A 12,927-nucleotide genomic window follows, 5' to 3' on the forward strand; every position below is an offset into this window, starting at 1 on the left:
GGTTAAGCCAAACGTCAGAAGAGATGTGGAGAACAGGCAGTTTCAGAATATGAATGAAAGGCCGACCAGGAGTTTTAAGATAGGTCAACCAGTTTTGGCCCGGGACTACCGCACAGAGAAATGGCAGCCAGGAACGATCTGTACACGGCAAGGACCTCTAATGTATACCGTGGACGTTGGAGAGAGCATTGTAAGACGCCATGCTGACCAGATTCTAGAGTCACTGGAAAACGTCAACTCCACACCACGATCTGATACACCTGGCGATGAAACTGAAGTACCAATTGCATCTACCGCAGAATCGGTGAAATTGGAAGCAGACGAACCAAACAACGACATTGATCCCGACTCAACCTTGCCAGAAGAACCTGATATCCCAAAGAGGCGTTATCCAGACAGAATCAGGAAGCCTCCTCAAAGACTGAACTTATAATTGCTTAACTTCAACCAATGTATCTAGCAACCGTAATTGTAATTGTAATTAGTTATTATTTAGTTGTTAAATGAATGTTATGTACTGTTTATCGAAAAAGGGAAGAATTGTTGTGTATGTACCTTTAAGGGAATAACTGGTCCCAGACTGCAGTACCGGCAGTGACCACCCCTGTATAAAAGGACCTAGCAGGCTTCTGTAGTTTTCAGTTTCCAGGTAGTCTCCATTCAGTAAAGACTTGTTATAATCAACTCCTGCAGTCCGTGTCTCAATTATACACGGACATAATATAACCCGTGCTGTACCTGCCCTGGGAGTGTTTGATGGGACAGTGTAGAGGAAGCTTTACTCTGTATCTAACCCGTGCTGTACCTGCCCTGCGAGTGTTTGATGGGACAGTGTCGAGGGAGCTTTACTCTGTATCTAACCTGTGCTGTACCTGCCCTGGGAGTGTTTGATGAGACACTGTAGAGGGAGCTTTGCTCTGGATCTAACCTGTGCTGTGCCTGCCCTGGGAGAGTTTGATGGGACAGTGTAGAGGGAGCTTTACTCTGTATGTAACCCGTGCTGTGCCTGCCCTGGGAGTGTTTGATGGGACAGTGTGGAGGGAGCTTTACTCTGTATCTAACCGGTGGTTTACCTGCCCTGGGAGTGCTTGATAGGACAGTGCAGAGAGAGAATTACTCTGTATCTAACCCGTGCTGTACCTGCCCTGGGAGTGTTTGATGGGACAGTGTAGAGGGAGATTTACTCTGTATCTAACCCGTGCTGTGCCTGCCCTGGGAGTGTTTGATGAGACAGCGTAGAGGGAGCTTTACTCTGTATCTAACCTGTGCTGTACCGGCCCTGGGAGTGTTTGATGGGACAGTGTAGAGGGAGCTTTACTCTGTATCTAACCTGTGCTGTACCTGCCCTGGGAGTGTTTGATGGGACAGTGTAGAGGGAGCTTTACTCTGTATGTAACCCGTGCTGTACCTGCCCTGGGAGTGTTTGAAGAGACAGTGTAGAGGGAGCTTTACTCTGTATCTAACCTTTGCTGTACCTGCCCTGGGAGTGTTTGATGGGACAGTGTAGAGGGAGCTTTACTCTGTATCTAACCCGTGCTGTACCAGCCCTGGGAATGTTTGATGGGACAGTGTAGAGGGAGTTTTATTCTGAATCTAAGCCGTGCTGTACCTGCAGTGGGAGTGTTTGATGGGACAGTGTAGAGGGAGCTTTACTCAGTATCTAACCCGTGCTGTACCTGCCCTGGGATTGGTGAAGGGACAGTGCAGAGAGAGCTTTACTCTGTATGTTAGCCGTGCTGCGCCTGCCCTGTGAGTGTTTGATGGGACAGTGTAGAGGGAGCTTTGCTCTGTATCTAACCCGTGCTGTACCTGCCCTGGGAGTGTTTGATGAGACAGTGTAGAGGGAGCTTTACTCTGTATCTAACCCATGCTTTACCAGCCCTGGAAATGTTTGATGGGACAGTGTAGAGGGAGCTTTATTCTATATCTAAGCCGTGCTGTACCTACCCTGGGAGTGTTTGATGGGACAGTGTAGAGGGAGCTTTACTCTGTATCTAACTCGTGCTGTACCTGCCATGGGAGTGTTTGATGGGACAGTGTAGAGGGAGCTTTACTCTGTGTCTAACTCGTGCTGTACCTGCCCTGGGAGTGTTTGACGAGACAGTGTAGAGGGAGCTTTACTCTGTATCTAACCAGTGCTGTACCTGCCCTGGGAGTGTTTGATGGGACAGTGTAGAGGGAGCTTTACTCTGTATGTAACCCGTGCTGTGCCTGCCCTGGGAGTGTTTGATGGGACACTGCAGAGGGAGCTTTACTCTGTATCTAACCCGTGCTGTACCAGCCCTGGGAATGTTTGATGGGACAGTGTAGAGGGAGCTTTACTCTGTATGTAACCCGTGCTGTACCTGCCCTGGGAGTGTTTGATGGGACAGTTTAGAGGGAGCTTTCCTCTGTATCTAACCCGTGTTGTACCTGGCCTGGGAATGCTTAATGGGACAGTGTAGAGGGAGCTTTACTCTGTATCCAACCCGTGCTAGACCTGCGCTGGGAGTGTTTGATGGGACAGTGTAGAGGAAGCTTTACTCTGTATCTAACCTGTGCTGTACCTGCCCTGCGAGTGTTTGATGGGACAGTGTAGAGGGAGCTTTACTCTGTATCTAACCCGTGCTGTACCTGCCCTGGGAGTGTTTGATGAGACAGTGTAGAGGGAGCTTTACTCTGTATCTAACCTGTGCTGTACCTGCCCTGGGAGTGTTTGATGAGACAGTGTAGAGGGAGCTTTACTCTGTATCTAACCTGTGCTGTACCGGTCCTGGGAGTGTTTGATGAGACAGTGTAGAGGGAGCTTTACTCTGTATCTAACCTGTGCTGTACCTGCCCTGGGAGTGTTTGATGAGACAGTGTAGAGGGAGCTTTACTCTGTATGTAACCTGTGCTGTACCTGCCCTGGGAGTGTTTGATGAGACAGTGTAGAGGGAGCTTTACTCTGTATTTAACCCATGCTGCACCTGCCCTGGGAGTGTTTGATCGGACAGTGTAGAGGGAGCATTGCTCTGTTTGTAACCCGTGCTGTGCCTGCCCTGGGAGTGTTTGATGGGACAGTGTAGAGGGAGCTTTACTCTGTATCTAACCCATGCTGTACCTGCCCTGGGAATGTTTGATGGGACTGCAGAGGCAGCTTTACTCTGTAGCTAACCCGTGCTGTACCTGCCCTGCGAGTGTTTGATGGGACAGTGTAGAGGGAGCTTTACTCTGTATCTAACCTGTGCTGTACCTGCCCTGGGAGTGTTTGATGATACAGTGTAGAGGGAGCTTTACTCTATATCGAACCTGTGCTGTACCTGCCCTGGGAGTGTTTGATGGAACAGTGTAGAGGGAGCTTTACTCTGTATCTAACCTGTGCTGTACCTGCCCTGGGAGTGTTTGATGAGACAGTGTAGAGGGAGCTTTACTCTGTATCTAACCTGTGCTGTACCTGCCCTGGGAGTGTTTGATGGGACAGTGTAGAGGGAGCTTTACTCTGTATGTAAATCGTTCTGTGCCTGCCCTGGGAGTGTTTGATGGGACAGTGTAGAGGGAGCTGTACTCTGTATCTAACCCGTGCTGTACCTGTCCTGGGAGTGTCTGATGGGACAGTGTAGGGGGAGATTTACTCTGTATCTAACCCGTGCTGTACCTACCCTGGGAGTGTGTGATGGGACAGTGTAGAGGGAGATTTACTCTGTATCTAACCTGTGCTGTACCTGCCCTGGGAGTGTTTGATGAGACAGTGTAGAGGGAGCTTTACTCTGTATCTAACCTGTGCTGTACCTGCCCTGGGAGTGTTTGATGAGACAGTGCAGAGGGAGCTTTACTCTGTATTTAACCCATGCTGTACCTGCCCTGGGAGTGTTTGATGCGACAGTGTAGAGGGAGCTTTACTCTGTATGTTACCCGTGCTGTGCCTGCCCTGGGAGTGTTTGATGGGACAGTGTAGACGGAGCTTTACTCTGTATCTAACCCGTGCTGTACCTGCCCTGGGAGTGTGTGATGGGACAGGGTTGAGGGAGCTTTACTCTGTATCCAACCTGTGCTGTGCCTGCCCTGAGAGGGAGCTTTACTCTGTATCTAACCCGTGCTGTACCTGACCTGGGATTGGTGATGGGACAGTGTAGAGGGAGCTTTACTCTGCATCTCACACGTGCTGTACCTGCCCTGGGAGTGTTTGATGAGACAGTGTAGAGGGAGCTTTACTCTCTATCGAACCTGTGCTGTACCTGCCCTGGGAGTGTTTGATGAGACAGTGTAGAGGGAGCTTTACTCTATATCTAACCTGTGCTTTACCTGCCCTGGGAGTGTTTGATGGGACAGTGTCGAGGGAGCTTTACTCTGTATCTAACTCGTGGTGTACCTGCCGTGGGAGTGTTTGATGGGACAGTGTAGAGGGAGCTTTACTCTGTATCTAACTCGTGCTGTATCTGCCCTGGGAGTGTTTGACGAGACAGTGTAGAGGGAGCTTTACTCTGTATGTAACCCGTGCTGTGCCTACCCTGGGAGTGTTTGATGGGACACTGCAGAGGGAGCTTTACTTTGTGTCTAACCCATGCTAGACCTGCCCTGGGAGTGTTTGATGGGACAGTGTAGAGGAAGCTTTACTCTGTATCTAACCTGCGCTGAACCTGCCCTGCGAGTGTTTGATGGGACAGTGTAGAGGGAGCTTTACTCTGTATCTAACCCGTGCTGTACCTGCCCTGGGAGTGTTTGATGAGACAGTGTAGAGGGAGCTTTACTCTGTATCTAACCTGTGCTGTACCTGCCCTGGGAGTGTTTGATGAGACAGTGTAGAGGGAGCTTTATTCTGTATCTAACCTGTGCTGTACCTGCCCTGGGAGTGTTTGATGAGACAGTTTAGATGGAGCTTTACTCTGTATCAACCTGTGCTGTACCTGCCCTGGGAGTGTTTGATGAGTCAGTGCAGAGGGAGCTTTACTCTGTATGTAACCTGTGCTGTACCTGCCCTGGGAGTGTTTGATGAGACAGTGTAGAGGGAGCTTTACTCTGTATTTAACCCATGCTGCACCTGCCCTGGGAGTGCTTGATCGGACAGTGTAGAGGGAGCTTTACTCTGTTTGTAACCCGTGCTGTGCCTGCCCTGGGAGTGTTTGATGGGACAGTGTAGAGGGAGCTTTACTCTGTATCTAAGCAATGCTGTACCTGCCCTGGGAGTGTGTGATGGAACAGTGTAGAGGGAGCTTTACTCTGTATGTAACCCGTGCTGTGCCTGCCCTGAGAGGGAGCTTTACTCTGTATCTAACCCGTGCTGTACCTGCCCTGGGAATATTTGATGGGACAGTGTAGAGGGAGCTTTACTCTGTATCTAACCTGTGCTGTACCTGCCCTGGGAGTGTTTGATGGGACAGTGTAGAGGGAGCTTTACTCTGTATCTAACCCGTGCTGTACCTGTCCTGGGAGTGTTTGATGGGACAGTGTAGAGGGAGCTTTAGTTTGTATCTAACCCGTGCTGTACCTGCCCTGGGAGTGTTTGATGAGACAGTGTCGAGGGAGATTTACTCTGTATTTTACCCATGCTGTACCTGCCCTGGGAGTGTCTGATGGGACAGTGTCGAGGGAGCTTTACTCTGTATGTAACCCGTGCTGTGCCTGCCCTGGGAGTGTTTGATGGGACAGTGTAGAGGGAGCTTTACTCTGTATCTAACCCGTGCTGAACCTGCCCTGGGAGTGTTTGATGAGACAGTGTAGAGGGAGCATTACTCTGTATCTAACCTGTGCTGTACCTGCCCTGGGAGTGTTTGATGGGACAGTGCAGAGGGAGCTTTTCTCTGTATCTACCCCGTGCTGTACCTGCCCTGGGAGTGTTTGATGGGACAGTGTAGAGGGAGATTTACTCTGTATCTAACGCATGCTGTACCAGCCCTGGGAGTGTTTGATGGGACAGTGTAGAGGGAGATTTACTCTGTATCTAACGCATGCTGTACCAGCCCTGGGAATGTTTGATGGGACAGTGTAGAGGGAGCTTTATTCTGTATCTAATTCGTGCTGTACCTGCCGTGGGAGTGTTTGATGGGACAGTGTCGAGGGAGCTTTACTCTGTATCTAACCCATGCTGTACGTGCCCTGGGTGTGTTTGATGGGGCAGTGTAGAGGGAGCTTTACTCTGTATCTAACTCGTGCTGTACCTGCCCTGGGAGTGTTTCATGGGACAGTGTAGAGGGAGCTTTACTCTGTATCTAACCCGTGCTGTACCAGCCCTGGAAATGTTTAATGGGACAGTGTAGAGGGAGCTTTACTCTGTATCTAACCCGTGCTGGACCTGCCCTGGGAGTGTTTGATGGGACAGTGTAGAGGGAGCTTTACTCTGTATCTAACCCGTGCTGTACCTGCCCTGGGAGTGTTTGATGGGACTGTGTAGAGGGAGCTTTACTCTGTATCTAACCCGTGCTGTCCCTGCCCTGGGAATGTTTGATGGGACAGTGTAGAGGGAGTTTTACTCTGTATCTAACCCGTGCTGTACCTGCCCTGGGAGTGTTTGATGGGACAGTGTAGAGGAAGCTTTACTCTGTATCTAACCCGTGCTGTACCTGCCCTGCGAGTGTTTGATGGGACAGTTTAGAGGGAGCTTTACTCTGTATTGAACCTGTGCTGTACCTGCCCTGGGAGTGTTTGATGGGACAGTGTAGAGGGAGCCTTACTCTGTATCTAACCTGTGCTGTACCTGCCCTGGGAGTGTTTGATGAGACAGTGTCGCGGGAGCTTTACTCTGTATCTAACCTGTGCTGTACCTGCCCTGGGAGTGTTTGATGGGACAGTGTAGAGGGAGCTTTCCTCTGTATGTAACCCGTTCTGTACCTGCCCTGGGAGTGTTTGATGAGACAGTGTAGAGGGAGCTTTACTCTGTATCTAACCTGTGCTGTACCTGCCCTGGGAGTGTTTGATGGGACAGTGTAGAGGGAGCTTTACTCTGTATGTAACCCGTTCTGTGCCTGCCCTGGGAGTGTTTGATGGGACAGTGTAGAGGGAGCTGTACTCTGTATCTAACCCGTGCTGTACCTGCCCTGGGAGTGTGTGATGGGACAGTGTAGAGGGAGCTTTACTCTGTATCTAACCTGTGCTGTACCTGCCCTGGGAGTGTCTGATGGGACAGTGTAGAGGGAGCTTTACTCTGTATGTAACCCATGCTGTGCCTGCCCTGGGAGTGTTTGATGGGACAGTGCAGAGGGAGCTTTACTCTGTATCTAACACGTGCTGTACCAGCCACTGGGAATGTTTGATGGGACAGTGTAGAGGGAGCTTTACTCTGTATCTAACCTGTGCTGTACCTGCCCTGGGAGTGTCTGATTGGACAGTGTAGAGGGAGCTTTACTCTGTATGTAACCCGTGCTGTGCCTGCCCTGGGAGTGTTTGATGGGACAGTGTAGAGGCAGATTTACTCTGTATCTAACCCGTGCTGTACCTGCCCTGGGAGTGTGTGATGGGACAGTGTAGAGGGAGCTTTACTCTGTATCTAACCTGTGCTGTACCTGCCCTGGGAGTGTTTGATGGGACAGTGTAGAGGGAGCTTAACTCTGTATCTAACCTGTGCTGTACCTGCCCTGGGAGTGTTTGATGGGACAGTGTAGAGGGAGCTTTACTCTGTATCTAACCTGTGCTGTACATGCCCTGGGAGTGTTTGATGAGACAGTGTAGAGGGAGCTTTACTCTGTATCTAAGCTGTGCGGTACCTGCCCTGGGAGTGTTTGATGAGACAGTGTAGAGTGAGCTTTACTCTGTATTTAACCGATGCTGTACCTCCCCTGGGAGTGTTTGATGGGACAGTGTAGAGGGAGCTGCACTCTGTATGTAACCCGTTCTGTGCCTGCCCTGGGAGTGTTTGATGGGACAGTGCAGAGGGAGCTTTACTCTGTATCTAACCCATGCTGTACCGGCCCTGGGAGTGTGTGATGGGACAGTGTAGAGGGAGCTTTACTCTGTATCTAACCTGTGCTGTACCTGCCCTGGGAGTGTTTGATGGGACAGTGTAGAGGGAGCTTTACTCTGTATCTAACCCGTGCTGTACCTGTCCTGGGAGTGTTTGATGGGACAGTGTAGAGGGAGCTTTACTTTGTATCTAACCCGTGCTGTACCTGCCCTGGGAGTGTTTGATGAGACAGTGTCGAGGGAGATTTACTCTGTATTTAACCCATGCTGTACCTGCCCTGGGACTGTCTGATGGGACAGTGTCGAGGTAGCTTTACTCTGCATGTAACCCGTGCTGTGCCTGCCCTGGGAGTGTTTGATGGGACAGTGTAGAGGGAGCTTTACTCTGTATCTAACCCGTGCTGTACCTGCCCTGGGAGTGTTTGATGAGACAGTGTAGAGGGAGCATTACTCTGTATCTAACCTGTGCTGTACGTGCCCTGGGAGTGTTTGACGAGACAGTGTAGAGGGAGCTTTACTCTGTATCTAACCTGTGCTGTACCTCCCCTGGGCGTGTTTGATGGGACAGTCCAGAGGGAGCTTTACTCTGTATCCAACCCGTGTTGTACCAGCCCTGGGAGTGTTTGATGGGACAGTGTAGAGGGAGCTTTACTCTGTATCTAACCCGTGCTGTACCAGCCCTGGGAATGTTTGATGGGACAGTGCAGAGGGAGCTTTACCCTTTATCTAACTCGTGCTGTACCTGCCCTGGGAGTGTTTGATGGGACAGTGTCGAGGGAGCTTTACTCTGTATCTAACCCGTGCTGTACCTACCCTGGGAGTGTTTGATGGGACAGTGTAGAGGGAGCTTTACTCTGTATCTAACCCGTGCTGTAGCAGCCCTGGGAATGTTTGATGGGACAGTGTAGAGGGAGCTTTACTCTGTATCTAACCCGTGCTGTACCTGCCCTGGGAGTGTTTGATGGGGCAGTGTAGAGGGAGCTTTACTCTGTATCTAACCCGTGCTGTACCTGCCCTGGGAGTGTTTGATGGGACAGTGTAGAGGGAGCTTTACTCTGTATCTAACCCGTGCTGTACCTGCCCTGGGAGTGTTTGATGGGACAGTGGAGAGGCAGCTTTACTCTGTATCGAACCTGTGCTGTACCTGCCCTGGGAGTGTCTGATGGGACAGTGTAGAGGGAGCTTTACTCTGTATGTAACCCGTGCTGTGCCTGCCCTGGGAGTGTTTGATGGGACAGTGTAGAGGCAGATTTACTCTGTATCTAACCCGTGCTGTACCTGCCCTGGGAGTGTGTGATGGGACAGTGTAGAGGGAGCTTTACTCTGTATCTAACCTGTGCTGTACCTGCCCTGGGAGTGTTTGATGGGACAGTGTAGAGGGAGCTTAACTCTGTATCTAACCTGTGCTGTACCTGCCCTGGGAGTGTTTATGGGACAGTGTAGAGGGAGCTTTACTCTGTATCTAACCCGTGCTGTACCTGCCCTGGGAGTGTTTGATGAGACAGTGTCGAGGGAGATTTACTCTGTATTTAACCCATGCTGTACCTGCCCTGGGAGTGTCTGATGGGACAGTGTCGAGGTAGCTTTACTCTGTATGTAACCCGTGCTGTGCCTGCCCTGGGAGTGTTTGATGGGACAGTGTAGAGGGAGCTTTACTCTGTATCTAACCCGTGCTGTACCTGCCCTGGGAGTGTTTGATGAGATAGTGTCGAGGGAGCATTACTCTGTATCTAACCTGTGCTGTACGTGCCCTGGGAGTGTTTGACGAGACAGTGTAGAGGGAGCTTTAATCTGTATCTAACCTGTGCTGTACCTCCCCTGGGAGTGTTTGATTGGACAGTGTAGAGGGAGCTTTACTCAGTATCTAACTCGTGCTGTGCCTGCCCTGGGAGTGTTTGATGGGACAGTGCAGAGGGAGCTTTACTCTGTATCTAACTCGTGCTGTACCTGCCCTGGGAGTGTTTGATGGGACAGTGTAGAGGGAGCTTTACTCTGTATCTAACCCGTGCTGTACCTGCCCTGGGAGTGTTTGATGGGACAGTGCAGAGGGAGCTTTACTCTGTATCTAACTCGTGCTGTACCTGCCCTGGGAGTGTTTGATGGGACAGTGTAGAGGTAGCTTTACTCTGTATCTAACCCGTGCTGTCCCTGCCCTGGGAGTGTTTGATGGGACAGTGTCGAGGGAGCTTTACTCTGTGTCTAACCCGTGCTGTACCTGCCCTGGGAGTGTTTGATGGGACAGTGTAGAGGGAGCTTTACTCTGTATGTAACCCGTGTTGTATCTGCCCTGGGAGTGTTTGATGGGACAGTGTAGAGGGAGCTTTACTCTGTATCTAACCCGTGCTGTACCTGCCCTGGGAGTGTTTGATGGGACAGTGTAGAGGGAGCTTTACTCTGTATCTAACCCGTGCTGTATCTGCCCTGGGAGTGTTTAATGGGACAGTGTAGAGGGAGCTTTACTCTGTATCTAACCCGTGCTGTACCTGCCCTGGGAGTGTTTGATGGGACAGTGTAGAGGGAGCTTTACTCTGTATCTAACCCGTGCTGTACCTGCCCTGGGAGTGTTTAATGGGACAGTGTAGAGGGAGCTTTACTCTGTATCTAACCCGTGCTGTACCTGCCGTCGGAGTATTTGATGGGGACAGTGTAGAGGCAGCTTTACTCTGTATCTAACCCGTGCTGTACCTGTCCTGGGACTGTTTGATGGGACACTGTAGAGAGAGCTTTACTCTGCATGTAACCCGTGCTGTGCCTGCCCTGGGAGTATTTGATGGGACAGTGTAGAGGGAGCTTTACTCTGTATCTAACCTGTGCTGTACCTGCCCTGGGAGTGTTTGATGGGCAGTGTAGAGGGAGTTTTACTCTGTATCTAACTCGCAATGTACCTGCCCTGGGAGTGTTTGATGGGACAGTGCAGAGGAAGCTTTACTCTGTATCTAACCCGTGCTGCACCTGCCCTGGGAGTGTTTGATGGGACAGTGTAGAGGGAGCTTTACTCTGTATCTAACCCGTGCTGTACCTGCCCTGGGAGTGTTTGATGGGACAGTGTAGAGGGAGATTTACTCTGTATCTAACCCATGTTGTACCTGCCCTGGGATTGGTGATGGGAGAGTGTAGAGGGAGCTTTACTCTGTATCTAACCCGCGCTGTAGCTGCCCTGGGAGTGTTTGATGGGACAGTGTAGAGGGAGCTTTACTCTGTATCTAACCCGTGCTGTACCTGCCCTGGGAGTGTTTGATGGGACAGTGTTGAGGAAGCTTTACTCTGTATCTAACCCGTGCTGTACCTGCCCTGCGAGTGTTTGATGGGACAGTGTCGAGGGAGCTTTACTCTGTATCTAACCTGTGCTGTACCTGCCCTGGGAGTGTTTGATGAGACAGTGTAGAGGGAGCTTTACTCTGTATCGAACCTGTGCTGTACCTGCCATGGGAGTGTTTGATGGGACAGTGCAGAGGGAGCTTTACTCTGTATCTAACCTGTGCTGCACCTGCCCTGGGAGTGTTTGATGAGACAGTGTAGAGGGAGCTTTACTCTATATCGAACCTGTGCTGTACCTGCCCTGGGAGTGTTTGATGGGACAGTGTAGAGGGAGCTTTACTCTGTATCTAACCTGTGCTGTACCTGCCCTGGGAGTGTTTGATGAGACAGTGTAGAGGGAGCTTTACTCTGTATCTAACCTGTGCTGTACCTGCCCTGGGAGTGTTTGATGGGACAGTGCAGTGGGAGCGTTACTCTGTATGTAACCCATTCTGTACCTGCCCTGGGAGTGTTTGATGAGACAGTGTAGAGGGAGCTTTACTCTGTATCTAACCTGTGCTGTACCTGCCCTGGGAGTGTTTGATGGGACAGTGTAGAGGGAGCGTTACTCTGTATGTAACCCGTTCTGTACCTGCCCTGGGAGTGTTTGATGAGACAGTGTAGAGGGAGCTTTACTCTGTATCTAACCTGTGCTGTACCTGCCCTGGGAGTGTTTGATGGGACAGTGTAGAGGGAGCTTTACTCTGTATGTAACCCGTTCTGTCCCTGCCCTGGGAGTGTTTGATGGGACAGTTTAGAGGGAGCTGTACTCTGTATCTAACCCGTGCTGTACCTGCCCTGGGAGTGTGTGATGGGACAGTGTAGAGGGAGCTTTACTCTGTATCTAACCTGTGCTGCACCTGCCCTGGGAGTGTTTGATGGGACAGTGTAGAGGGAGCTTTACTCTGCATCTAACCTGTGCTGTACCTCCCCTGGGAATGTTTGATGGGACAGTGTAGAGGGAGCTTTACTCTGCATCTAACCCGTGGTTTACCTGCACTGGGATTGTTTGATGGGACAGTGTAGAGGGAATTTACTCTGTATCTAACCCGTGCTGTACCTGCCCTGGGGGTGTTTGCTGGGACAGTGTAGAGGGAGCTTTACTCTGTATCTTACCCGTGCTATACCTGCCCTGGGAGTGTTTGATGAGACAGTGTAGAGGGAGCTTTATTCTGTATTTAACCCATGCTGTACCTGCCCTGGGAGTGCTTGATGGGGACAGTGTAGAGGGAGTTTTACTCTGTATCTAACCCGTGCTGTACCTGCCCTCGGAGTGTTTGATGGTGACAGTGTAGAGGCAGCTTTACTCAGTATCTAACCCGTGCTGTACCAGCCCTGGGAATGTTTGATGGGACAGTGGCGAGGGAGCTTTGCTCTGTCTCTAACCCGTGCTGTACCTGCCCTCGGAGTGATTGATGAGGACAGTGTAGAGGGAGTTTTACTCTGTATCTAACCCATGCTGTACCTGCCCTGGGAGTGTTTGATGGGACAGTGTGGAGGGAGCTTTACTCTGTATGTAACCCATGCTGTGCCTGCCCTGGGAGTGTTTGATGGGACAGTGCGGAGGGAGCTTTACTCTGTATCTAACCCGTGCTGTACCTGCCCTGCGAGTGTTTGATGGGACAGTGTAGAGGTAGCTTTACTCTGTATCTAACCCGTGCTGTGCCTGCCCTGGGAGTGTGTGACGGGACAGTGTAGAGGTAGCTTTACTCTGTATCGAACCTGTGCTGTACCTGCCCTGGGAGTGTTTGATGGGACAGTGTAGAGGGAGCCTTA

The 12,927-nt window shown here is 50.9% G+C and overlaps 1 protein-coding gene across 1 annotated transcript in view; it reads left to right on the forward strand.

Moving 5' to 3' along the window:
• Positions 1 to 12,927, forward strand: part of LOC147091073 (arf-GAP with coiled-coil, ANK repeat and PH domain-containing protein 2-like) — a 204,535-nt gene that overhangs the window by 58,259 nt on the left and 133,349 nt on the right.

Source organism: Somniosus microcephalus, unplaced genomic scaffold (assembly GCF_052327205.1).
Source record: "Somniosus microcephalus isolate GS21.2 unplaced genomic scaffold, FLI_Smic_1.0 unresolved_chr4, whole genome shotgun sequence".
Classification (NCBI taxonomy): Eukaryota; Metazoa; Chordata; class Chondrichthyes; order Squaliformes; family Somniosidae; genus Somniosus; species Somniosus microcephalus.